The sequence below is a fragment of the Danio rerio genome, chromosome 24, assembly GCF_049306965.1.
Source record: "Danio rerio strain Tuebingen ecotype United States chromosome 24, GRCz12tu, whole genome shotgun sequence".
Lineage (NCBI taxonomy): Eukaryota > Metazoa > Chordata > Actinopteri > Cypriniformes > Danionidae > Danio > Danio rerio.
Window position 1 is genome coordinate 34,956,254 of NC_133199.1, and position 14,161 is coordinate 34,970,414.

The following is a 14,161-nucleotide window of genomic DNA, read 5'->3' on the forward strand; positions in this document are numbered from 1 at the left end:
GCTCCAACAAACAGTTATATCATTTAAACGAATAGTGTGTAATGTTTCTCGCGTCTTTTGTTGTTGTTTTGAAATTTAAAATTACTATATTAAATATATATATATATATATAAATTTATATATATATATATATATATATATATATATATATATATATATATATATATATATATATATATATATATATATATATATATATATATATATACACACTTTTTTAAAAGTAATAAAAACACAATATTTAGTATAACTGTGTGGATGCTGGACAAGAGTTGAGGATCCCTAATTTTATTAAGAAGTAGGCAGTCAGGCAATGGTCAAACAGGAGCAAACATGAACATGCAGGTAACCCAAAAAGGCGAAGTCAGTTAACAGGCAAATGGTCAGTAGAGGTGGCATAGAATCAATAACAAGAAAATGAGTTGGGAAAACTGACGTGAAACTGACAATTCGACGGTGTCGAGACCCCAAAGTGCAATGGTTTCGAAACACTGCACCGAAGCATGACCTGGAAGTGGACTTAAGTGATTCAAAGCATTGGTCATTTCAGAAGCGTTTTGAGAGCTGACGAATCTGCGTTTGACTGAAAGGGTCAGAAAAATATCTGTCCCGTGTTGCCTAGTGGACTGTGCGCAAAGTTCCTGTGCTGCAGATTGCCTGGTTTCGAATTTCAGACTTTTACAAATACTCTAAAACTTTGACTTTATTTGAATTTGTTTTAATAATGCTACTGTTTTATGACCAAAACAAGACATATTTATTTGCAATTGTTCGATGGGATGTCAGACCAATGTTAAAAAAAAAAAACATGTTACAAGAACAGAGCATTTAAAAACTAACATCTACAGGTGCATAACTCTGCCGTTCCAGAGCAATACATAAAAATGACCACTAGATGTAGAAACGGATTTCGAAATGTTTCGAAGCTTCGACAAATTTGCTTTTACTGTTTCAGTGTTACATGAAGCCTCGCTTTGCCCACCACTAAAAACAAGGCCAGAATCGAACACAGAAAACTAGACAAGATATCGCTTCGTGATGATATAGAATATAAACCAAGTGTGTGAGAGAGGTGAATATATAGTCCATGTAATAAATCTATGATTTGTTTTTAGCTGTATGTGTGCAATCAGGGATAGAACTAGAACAGAAGTGGTGTGTGTGTAATGTGCATGATGGGATTTGAAGTTTAGTTTGGTGACAGATTTGTAGTTCACCAGCGATCTGCCTAGGCTAGATTGCTAGTGATTGTGACATTTATATTTAAGTTTCACATTTTTAATAATATGATTTATATAGGTGTTATTTATGTCACAAAAAAATTATACACTGAATTTACAAAATTTTTGTAAAGTAACAGATTCCAAACAATTCATATGCCCTGAAGTAAAAAAAATAAAATGTTTATTTAAATTTAGCACAAATAGATAGTTTTCAAGCAGTTACCTTAAAAAAATTGTGAATCCAGTAAATATTTTTCTTTCAATGTGCTATCTATTATTTCCTTTATTAGGTTTGTGTGTGTGTATGTGTGTGTCAAAAACATTAGATTTACCTTAAAATCATTGTATTTTATAAGACAAGCATTGTTTACGACATCAACTTTTGTTTATATGCTGCTGTCAAAAATATGAAGAATAAAATATGAATCAGCGACCCCAATATTCCAGACCACGTTATGTATTATCTAACAGACGTGATTCTGAAGATAACAAAACAAACTCTTGCTCTCCTGCCAAAAGCAAGCAGACGGCACGACGTTCGCTCTACATTAAGCTTTACTCATCTGTGCTAATAGACCGCTGTCCATCTCAGCCGTTTTTTTACCTTGAAAAACAAGAGCAGCTTCTGCTTTTCTGCTGACGGGATTAACAGAAGTCAAACAGATGACAAAGCTGCGAATTTTCTGTTCACAATTCAGCCTGTTGACCCTCCGTAAATTGCACTGCTGGAAGGGTTTTGGTTATAGACCTACAGGATTCCTCTTTGCTTATTTTCAGACCTGTGATTCAGCTGCAGAGAAGGTTGTATGATTTATATTTTGTGGTGTCTCAAAACACAAAATACAGTGGGGAAAATAAGTATTGAACAAAATTTTTACCAGATGCTGGTAACAACCAAATAAATCCATATAGGCAAATAAAGCTAATTAGTTTAAAAATTAAGTAATATGTCATTAACTGAAATAAACACATGAAGAAAGAGATGTGTAGAAAGGCAGCAAAGGCCCAGACAGCAGCAGATTAACTAATTAATCTCTGACTGTCTTAAAGTCTTTGCACATGCATATGGCTACCAAATTCTTGCTTATATTTCCAAATTTTCGGACAAAGATAAGCTCCCACCTAGGCTCATTTTAAATATGTACAGTGTGCTACATTTTCTTGCAGTTTTTGTTTTCACAAATCCACTAGAGGGTGCCATACGTAGCCACAAGCACATATTTCTGTGTTCTCGAAAATGTATCCCTGGGCACATTTTCTCAATGAGCCTGTGTTGATTAGATCTGTGTGAATTCAGGGCTTTTTCTAAGCAAGTCTTTTTTTTCCCAGATGTTTGTAAGGGATTTTTTTTTCCATTTGTATTTTCCCTTCATCTTTCACATTGCTCTTGACAACAATGACTCCGCTAATGCTGCGGGTGGATATCATGTCTGCTGGGACTCCTCAATGTGAGCAAAGTACTATCAATGTCATGAAAATCATCTCAAACTGCAGGGAGACCTTAAAGATGAGCTGTTACGGACATGATTCCAAGAAAAACCCTTGGGTGGAAAATCCATCGGGTGAAAAGTTAATAGTCAGCGATAATCTTGAGGTGATTTTTTTTTTACAGTCTATGTTAGGTCTTAGAGCTCAGCTTGCATGGAGATGCACATCCATGATGTGAATCTCCCGTTGCACCACATGCCAAAGGTGCTCTTATTGGATTGGGACCTGGTAACTATGGAGGCAATGAGTACAGTGAACTCGTTGTCATGTTCAAGAAACCAGTCTGAGATGATATGACATGGCGCATTGTCCTGCTGGAAGTAGCCATCAGAAGATGGGTACACTGTGGTCATAAAGGGATGGACATGCTCAGCAACAATACTCAGGTAGGCTGTGGCGTTGACATGATGCTCAATTGGTACTAATGGGCCCAAAGTGTGCCAAGAAAATATCCCCCACACCATTACACCACCACCAGCCTGAATCCTTGATACAAGGCAGGATGGATCCATGCTTTCATGTTGTTGATGCCAAATTCTGACCCTACTATCCGAATGTTGCAGCAGAAATCGAGACTCATCAGACCAGGAAACCCTTTTCCAATCTTCTATTGTCCGATTTTGGTGAGCCTTTGTGAATTGTAGCCTCAGTTTCCTGTTCTTAGCTGACAGGAGCGGCACCCTGTGTGGTTTTCTGCTGCTGTAGCCCATCTGCCTCAAGGTTGGAAGTGTTGTGCATTCAGAGATGCTCTTCTGCATACCTAACGAGTGTTTATTTGAGTTACTGTTGCCTTTCTATCAGCTGGAACCAGTCTGGCCATTATCCTCTGACATCTGACATCAACAAGGCATTTGCACCCACAGAACTGCCGATCACTGGATATTTTATCTTTTCGGACCATTCTCTTTTAAGCCTAGAGATAGTTGTACCTGAAAATACCAGTAGATCAGCAGTTTTTGAAATACTCAGACCAGCTATCTGGCACCAACAAACATGCCACATTCTTCACTTTAATAACCTTTCTTCCCCATTCTGCTTTGTTTATACTGCAGTGTATAGTCTTAACTTTGTTTACATGCCTAAATGCATTGAGTTGCTGCCTTGTGATTGCTTGATTAGAAATATGCGTTCAGGATAAATATATATTATTAAATATATAATAAATATATATATAAATATATATATATAAATATATATATAATATATATAAATATATATTATTTTAATTCAGGAATGGCTAGTATATTTCACAAAAACAGATACTGGTAATGTATGTAATACTGGCAAGATATGAAAACTTAATTTTCATATTTAAGCAAATAGTTTGTTTACTTAATTTTAAAGCAACAGGTTTACTCACTTTTCTTAAAGAAACAGTTCCCTCACAAATAAATATTCTGTCATCATTTACTCTCCCTTTGCTTGTTTTAAAGCTTTATGAATCTCTTTCATTTGTTGAACATAAATAAGATATTTTGAAAAGCCGAAATCCTGTAACCATTGACTTCCTTAGTATTTTTGTTCCTGCTGTGGAAGACAGTGGTTTTCAGCTTTCTTCACAATATCTTCTTTTGTGTTCAACAGAAGAAAGTTGTAATTTTTTGCTAAACTATCTCTTTAAGAAAAGGCCATTTAAACATTAACCTTTCAACTGCAATGATACATTTAAACTACAAAGCGTATTGTAATAATGCTTCTTTATATACACTTTCAACTAAATGTACACTGCACAACCGAGATACATGCTCTCACACTAGCTGACATACACCCTTTTTGCTTCTACGCATTAAGTATTTAAATGTGTGTCAGGGAGGGTGAATTTGCATATAGATAAAAGCTAGTTTAATATCACAAATTACCTTTTTATACAGCAATCTTGCCGAGTTTGCTTTAATGTCTGCATTAGCGGCTCTTTGTGATGGGTGGGGGTTTTAAAGGAACAAAATGAAGATATCACAGCAGAGGGTTTCCTATTCAGTGTGCATCTCCCTGTAATTAAGAGATTATTTACACATGCACACTCCTGTCGTTCTCTCCCCGAGCATCTCATTAGTGTTCTGACCTTCCACCTGCTTCCTCTCTGACCACGAGGAGGAGGAGGAGGAGGACGGCGGGAGATGGACAGAGTTGCCAGGTCCTCTAATAATATGCTACTTTGGGCTTGCTTTTTTTGTTTTAGAGGTTGTGGATTTGGGGAGTTTTAAAACAGCTTGTTTTGTTTGCGCGAAAAATATGACAACTTTATTTCTTTCCATTTATGGTTTGTTTAGTTTATTTTTATAATGCATTGATTAAGGCTACATTTACACTAGTGCGTTTTTGTTTTAAAGGGGACCTATTGTGCACCCTTTTTACAAGATGTAAAATAGGTCTCTGACATCCCTGGAGTGTGTATGTGAAGTTTCACCTCAAAATAGCACACGAATAACAATTTACAACTCATTCAAACTGCTCCTATTGGGCGTTAATCCTAATTGTACCGTTTTAGTGACTGTTGCTTTAAATGCAAATGAGATTGTGCACCAGCTCTCCTTTCAAAAGAAGGTGGAGCTACAATGTCAGCATAGTGGCAGATTCAAAAGCTAAACTAAAGTCCTATGCTAATGAGGGAGCGATCGTTACTAGTGGATGATTGTTTCATTTTACAATTTCAGTAAAATAAAAAAAGGTAAAAACTATGAAAACACTAGAGCACGATCTGAACTATTTGAAATAGTAATGACGTAAAGAACTCGTTTAATGAAATTAATTTGACACACGTTCTGAAACTACTGATTTGAAACTAAAGATTCATAAAGGTTTCAAAGCTTCATGAAGCAGTGTTTCAAAAGCATGTTGAAGTAGTGTGGATGCCAGGCAAAACCATTTATAGCATAACCTTTACGTCTAGTTTAAGAGTTTATGACCATGCCAATTTGACACACGTTGTGAAATTACTGATTTGAAACTAAAGATTTATAAAGGATTTTAAGCTTCATGAAACAAAGTTTCGCAATCAGCCATCACTAGAAATCCAAGTTTAAATTTTCTACAGTTGTAGATTCAGTTTCAGGGTTACAAGTCTTCAAACTAATTCAATATCTCACAAGTTTAGTACTTAAATTTGAAATTGTGAAAAAAAAAGGTTTATAAATATAAACTAATGTTGGGCTTACACCAAATGGCAATTTAAGTTTTCGCTCAAGAACGTTAAATGCAAAGTCAATGCAAATGCTAGAGGTAAATTTCCACAGCGAACAATGTGGAATACAGGATCCATTTGCCACATTCAAAATATTCAAACTGAGTGGAAAATTTGTCGGAAAACATTCGATAAGTAATCTAGAGCGAATGACGCAGTCAGTGCCATTTGAAATTTGACTATTGACCATTTGAAATATACTGTTTTAAATCACATTTTAATTCAACATATAATATAACATAGATAATAATAGAATGAAAATTATGTGTACAAGTTTTATTTGAATTAATCCTGTTATTAAATTATGCAACTGAAATTTAGGATTTTACCAGTCTGTCCAGGATATTGCGGGACTTTTTTCTGATGTTTGCGGCCTAAAATGTCTGATTTTTCTGCAGCTTTTCTTAAAATTTACAGTAATGTTACACATGTTTCGCAGTAATATTTGTAGTTAAATGTGACTTTGTAAGTTTACTCATATTTAACTAGCGCTGTCTTCTTTGTCTGATAAAATGCAGAGTTACAGACCAGCGTAAAAGTATATACTGCCAACTATGCTATTGATTTGTGTAAAATCATGCACTGTAAAAAATAAATTGTTGAGAAAACATAAAAAATAAGGCAACTTGATGCAGTAAGAACTTTGAGTTGTCTCAACCACTATTTTTTAGTTTTTCTCAGTAACAATATTTTGTTCAGCTGACAATTTTGTTCATTCATGCAATGTTGATTATTGCATTTTACTAGCAAAGATATTCTTGTCACGTCATCAACTAAAGCAACAGTTACTGCTATTGAATCAATAATTTTTTTTCTGTTTAGTGGATGATTTTTTTTCAAATTTGCAAAATAAGTAATTAGTCGTTGTTAGCATATCATCCTATTTTTAATCATTTTACTTAAAAATGAACACAAACTTATTACTTTATCCATTCATTCCTTCGGCTTAGTCCCTTTATTCATCGGGGGTCACCACAGTGGAATGAACCGCCAACTTATTCAGCATATGTTTTACACAGCAGATGCCCTTCCAGCTGCAACACAGTACTGGCAAACGCGCATTCACACTCGACACAGGTGACTGTGCTACCAATTGCGCCACTGTGTCACCCCTCTTTCAAGCAACAGATAAACAAGCTTAGTTTGCGATCGTCACGTCACGCATGCCCAAATGATTCAAATATCAACATTCCTATTCAACACAAAAAATGTTTGTCCAGAAAACTCAGTTAAACATGTAGACATAACATTTTAGTGAATATTGTTGACATAACAGATATTTTTGTGTAATCAATTTTTATTCACAATTCTTAGCATATATGACAGAAAAAGAACAGTGTGTTGAACAAATGGTGATTATGTTTTTTACAGTGTGGCTTAGCAAGGGTTGTTTGCGTTTATGGTTTGCGTCCATATGGCGTTTGTTTTGGGTGAATCTGTGTCGTGATGACATCCTAAAAAGCATCTAGACCCCAAATTTGCAGGAAATCCATTGCATAAAAAAAAAAAAAGAAAGATCCGCAAAATTCGGAGTTTGCGTGATTGCGATAAATTCAGCGATCGCAAATTCGCAAAATGTTCTACTCAGTACAATTATTTTTGAGAGGTTATTTGCTTGATTTATGTTATTCTTGTTGCGAATATTAAAATTTATATTGCTGGCTCAAATGTTATGAGTACGTTATTATGGTATACGCTATAATGGTGACATTACAACGGTACAATTTTATAGTATCGAATTTTGCCCCACCACTATTGGAGTAGCTGGCAACACGGAAGGATGGCAATATGGAACCCTAACAGAGGGAGACTAACCCCCTAGAAACATTAGCATGCGCGACATTAACACCCTTTCTCACCGTAGCGTAGCAGCTTGAAGAGATCGAGACCCCGCAGTGCCACAGAATCATCCTTTATATGTGGAGACATTAGCCGATGGACCGGCGCTTACCGAGAGGGCACAGCGTGTCTCGCTCCGAAACGGGAGGACAAACGATAAGAGTGTCTGTGACTAAGTGGAGATCTAATTGCAGGCTTAAGGGGAGCGATTACAAGATTTCCACCTTTTGCTGTGGAAATACGCGCATTAGCTCAGACACTTCATGGCCTGGAGTCAGGAGCTCCAGATGACGATCACAACTGTCTCCGAGGACAAGCTGTACTGAGAGTCCAACACTGATGGAGAGAGCAGACGTCTCAGTTCATTAAAGGGTCATGCATAGACTTGGACTTACAAATTCAATAAACTGGCCTGGTTTTTGTGCAGGACAATTTACATAAGATTAAGTGTTATTATATGGATGTTTTTGTTGTACTGAATACAGCCGTTTCATACGTGTGGTACTCAATGAGATTATTTATATGTAAATGTTTTTTTTTGCTGCTTTGATTACAACTGAGGGGGTTAGCACAGTGGCTCAGTGGTTAGCACTGTTACCTCGCAATAAAAAGGTTGCTGGTTTGTGTCTCGGTTGGGCCAGTTGGAATTTCGGTGTGGTGTTGTTGGTGTAGGTTTCCTCTGGGTGCTTCGGTGACCCCCACAGTCCAAAGACTTGGTATAAGTGAATTGGATTAACTAAATTGACCGTAGTGTATGAGTGTATGTGAGAATGTGAGTGTATGCGTGTTTCCCAGTACTGGGTTGCTCCTGAAGAGCATCCGTTGCTTAAAGCATATTCTGAAATAGTTGGTGGTTCATTCCGCTGTGGTGACCCCTGATAAATAAGGCACTAAGCCGAAGGAAATTGAATGATTACAACTATTTCATTTTGTTACATTAAAGCAGAGAGGCCCAAACTGGGGCTCGCGAGCCAAAGTTGTCTTTTTTTATCCTTTTATTTATCCCGCCAGATGGAAAATAATCGGGAAGGGTTGGGGAATGCCTTTAACAGAGCTTCTCATTTCTGTTTTAATTTAACCTTATGCTTGTTTTATTGTTGATCTATAAAAAGCAAACTGAAATTAAATATTTCAATTAAATGTTGTAAATGAATCAATTTTTTAAAAATTCTACAGACTGTCACTAAACGAATAGGGGACAACGCAGAAGACATCAACTTGCAAGTCAAGGCTTAGGCAGGTTCAGCATGACTAGTATATTCGTCATTGAACGTCATCGTTTTTTAAATGGATTTTCTTTTTAATGCTTTTATTGTAATAAGTACATTAAAATGATATACATTTTCAAAAAATGATTTAACTTTTACTATTTATTTATAGTTATTATGGGTAACACTTTATTTTGATAGTCCATTTGTGTATTAGTAGACTGTTAATATGTTAATACTGCTGCTTCAACATACATTTAACTGACTATAAGAAACTTTGCAAATACATGTCAACTTACACTAACCCTAACCCCAACCTAACAGCCTACTTATAATCTAATGAGAATTAGTTGCCATGTAGATGCAATGTAACTAAATTCAACAAACGGATCATCAAAATAAAGTGTGACCTTATTATGAAATGAATTAGGAAATTACCCATGGCAACTTCCTACAGTTTGCTATATGCATTTTTGGCCCACGGCTCTCAATCAAGCTTGGATTTTATAGAGATTTTATAGAGGTCAATGAATGCCAGCAACTAGCATTTCTCAAAATTTCTTTTTTTTTTTTTTGTGTATAAAACCACATGATGGTGATTAAATTTGTATTTTGGGGTGAACTATCCCTTTGAATGAACTTCTAGAATCTTATAGTGAAATTTAAAAGCCTAACTAGGTTAATTGGGTTAACTGGGCAGGTTAGGGTAATTTTAATTTACCACATTTTAACCACATTTCTTTCATTATAAAACCATATAATCATGCATTTTTCATTGTTGTTGGTTTTCCCTGTTGAGAAGAGGTAAAATTTGTTATTTTTACTGTTGATCGTCAGTTGGCACCATTAACCCTTTAGATAGGCCTGTGCAAAAATCTTAGTTTCTGGATTTTAAATGGAGTATAACAGCAAATTAAAATGTGTTTGTGTGTCTGTGAGTGTGTGAGAGTGACCTTTGCCCATTACCTTGTACCTGAGAAAATCAAAATATCAGCTCTCAGAACTACATGGAGTAAACAAAAACAAAGACAGTGTAATCATGCACCATCAATTGTGGTTATAATGGAATTCAATGGGGCAAAAACAGCCAACAACAGTACATTAGGGAAAAAAAAAAATCTAACAATGTATCAAAGTCAAGTTTGGTACTAATCTTTCACATGTCCAAGACTGTGAAAAAAAGGGGGAAAAATTGAGTCTACAATTACTTTTTATATTGAAAATACATCATTTTGTGTTTTTTCTTTTTCACCAAATCACTGACATCATTTGTGAATTTGCCAATTAAAGAGTTAAAATCCTGTCATTTTCTAAGAAACTTAGTAGTTTAGATCAGGACTGAGGTTGATTAACAGATTTATGCAAACAAATTTTGAAAAAAATATTAATCTGATGTATTTTTACAGCAGTTTAATTTAGTGGATATTTGGGTCACACTTTACAATAAGGTTCATTAGTTAATGTTAATTAATGCATTTACTAACATGAACAAACAATGAACAATACATCTACTACTGTATTAAACAATACATTTACTACTGTAAGCAATTGTAATTGGATATTAAATCCCCGTCTTGTATTGTAAAACAGTCTCTAGGCCAATTCTCGAGCTAAAAAGATGTAATTTTCCAGATACTTCCAAGATGAAGATGGCACATGACAATCCCACAGTCCCGCCGGGGCCAAGTGAGCTCTCATCTTGAAGTAACCCTAGCATAAAAAGACAAGCGTGTCTGGCGAAGAGAGAGAGAGAGAGAGAGAGAGAGAGAGAGAGAGAGAGAAGCCACATACAATCTGAATCAATACTGTCATTATCAGAGGACCCGAGCTGAATTAGATGTCACACCACCAGGGGCAACGGGGTTGACGCGCGCTTAGATTATGAGAGCAGGTGATGTATTGAGACGGCCTGGCCCTTTAACAGAGCACACTTGCCTGACTGCGGCCATTATAGATTAGCAGTTAGACTCGCACAGATGATCAAGCAGTGAACTTAGTAAATGGAATACAATATCGCAGCAGCAGGCGACCGACTGTATCTCCATTAAAAAGAAGGCAAACTGAGCTCTGCTGCAAGTATGATGAGAAGCACAATGCATTTACACCACATCGAGAAATCACTGTGTCAATCAGTTCAACCTAAAGAGTGACAGACGGCTAAGATGGCAAGAAACTGAAGGATAAAAAGTAGCATTTTATATAGGAAACTAGATGGGAGGATTTTAATGACTAAATATGACATTCGTTTGACAGAGCTGCAAGAATTAGTATGGTTTTAGCATGATTTGACCATAGATGGTTAAATCAGATGTCACCTATGCTCTTGTTGTCTATTAAAAGGAATGTGTCAATAGAGCCGGCATTTTAGTACAGGGTAACGCTCCTTTAGAATGATGTAGGATCATGGTGCAGTGGAGTACTGGCCATCTAGAGCTAAAAATATATATAAATATATGGGTAATTCTTCAACTACGGGCTCTTTTATGTCCTTTAAAGGGCACCTATGGTGAAAAATCTACTTTTCAAGCTATTTGGACAAACATATGTGTATATATAGTGTATAGACCATCATATTGGGGTGATATAAACACACCCAGCGGTTTTTTTAGACCGACCGCAACTTTACGTAGGAGTGCGATTCCCCCCGCCCACCGAATTGATTGACAGCTGCGCGCATTAACATGTTCCGGTAGTCACGTGTATATGTCAACAAGACCAGGCAGACATATGCAAAGCAACCGGGAATAAAAGGTCTGTTCTGTTCGCTAGGATCAGCAATCATCATCAAATGTGATTAAGAGCAAGTTTTACATGTTTAAAGTGTTTTAAAACAGTGCACGTGTGTAATTAATTACAGCGATTTACTGCAGCTTTACTTCATCAGCACAGCCGTGTGTCAATTATAAAGGAAGACAATTATAAAGGAAGACGCTTCAATCCCGGTTTGTAGATGTTAGATCAGGATTATATTGTACATTAGCATAACAGATATCCACACAGCACTGGAGGTTAGCCTGTATCCTGTCACATATGAGTGCAAAAACAGTGCTAAGCTAAGCGCGCTCTGTCTGTCTGCCTGCCTGTGTGTGTGTCAGCTGCGGTGTACGTGTGTATCTGTGTGTGTGTGTGTGTGTGTGTGCGGGTGTGAACTTTGTAACAATATTGTGTGTGACTAATCTTCACAATACTGATTAGTAAAGATTAGTTCTTACTGTAGTATTTCTCACAATTGCTACGTGAGACCTTCTTCCTTTAAGTCTGTCTGTTGTCTGACGCAGCCGAGGGAGGAGATTAAAGCGCGCAGGAAGGCACGTAGAAACAGTAGGCGGGCAGAACTCGCCTTAAAGGCGCAGTACGACAAAACCACCCCCTGCTGGAAATCAGTATAAAACAGCATCTTGTAAAAGGTATAATGAAAAATCTGATGGGTGATTTGAGCTGAAAATTTATATACACATTCTAGAGACGCAAAAGACTTATATTAAATCTGAAAAAAAGGGGTAACCTAGGTGCCCTTTAATCATATATCCAAAAATATATATAATTTTGTTTAAATTCCTCTTCCTTTGTCAAACTAACAATAAAACCTACTTGGAAAAAAATTTACTACCTTTCTATTATATTTTTTTCATATTATTCAACCTTTTTGGTGTCAAAATCAAATTTTTCAGCTTGTGGCACACCCAGACTTTTAAACTTCAACAATGAAAATAACAATTAAAGATATTATTTATCTGGTATCTATTAATGTATCCTAATTAAGAACTAGTGAAATAATTTACATGTTATAGATGTTAATGTGAGACTACTATCAATATTATTTTTTATACAAAATATAGCTGTCACACAGTATCAGTGTCATTTCCACCACAACACTGTAATGTCGCTTTAAAAAAGTGTGTGTGAAAGATTATTTAGGTGGTTTCTATGTAAATGAATAGTGCCATCTGAGTTCAAGATGGAGAGCATTTAAATGATCAATAACACATTAGAAAAAAATCTGGTTAAATATTGCTTGATGAGGAAATACATTTTTATTCTACGCCATTTCTAAACATAATGTACCTTTAAAGATGTTTTTAAAAACCAAACAAAATGAAGGTAAATAAGAGTGTTTTGTATACATAAAAGGCTAGTATCTATTCAAAGCTAATTGGTGAAGCTACTTGTCATTTTTTTTACAATAAACTGTTGAAATGTCATTTCCACCACTGTCATTTCAATTCATATTTAAAAAGTTCTCATCACACATTAAAAGTGTATACACAATGTATGAGTTCATGCTCTATTTAATATACTAATTCATTTTATTTATTTTCTAATTAGTTCTTAAGATAATTAATATAAGCTTTTAGAGTGTGGCAGATGTTCAATTCAGCATACAACTAATTTATTTCATTGACAAATGTATAATTATTATATATATTGTGTAAAGATTGGTTAAACTAGATAAAAAAATGATCTTAGACAATGGTTGACTGCCATCATTTATTTCATTTTAAAATGAATTGCTATCAACACCTCCATGCCATCAACACCTCCAGCCATCTTCCTCTCCCCCCTGCCAGCCTGATCTCACGAGAAAACATAAGTATTTTACGTTTTGGCAGTTTAGTGGCTAATTTGTACGAATTCGTACGAGTTCAGTCGTAAGAAATTGTACGATTTTAAAAAGGAGGCGTGGCACCTGACCCCACCCCTAAACCCAACCATCTTTGGGGGATGAGCAAATCGTACTAAAATGTATAAATTAGATCGTACAAATTTGTACGAATTAGCCACTAAATTAAAAAGTTACGAATTGCCGTGAGATTGTGTTGACCCTGCACTTCAGATCAGTGAGTATAATGTGCGTCAGATCTTCAGTAGACAGAGGAAAAGAAAATGAACAACACTGTGGCTGCAGAAGAGTCACTCAGGTTCCAGTGCACCACCATCTCTCGGGATCTGAAGTGGGACATTCACATACTCTATCGTGAAGAAAGCCCTGCAGAGACTGTACTTCCTTTGTCAGCTGAGGAAGTTTAACCTGCCACAGAAGCTGCTCGTGCAGTTCTACTCAGCTGTCATCCAATCCTCTGCACTTCAATCACCGTCTGGTTCGGCTCAGCTTCCAAAACCGACCTCTAGACTACAGTGAATATTCCGGACTGCTGAACGAATCACTGACACTACCCTTACTACTCTTCAAAACTGTACTCTTCCAGAGTGAGTAAAAGGGC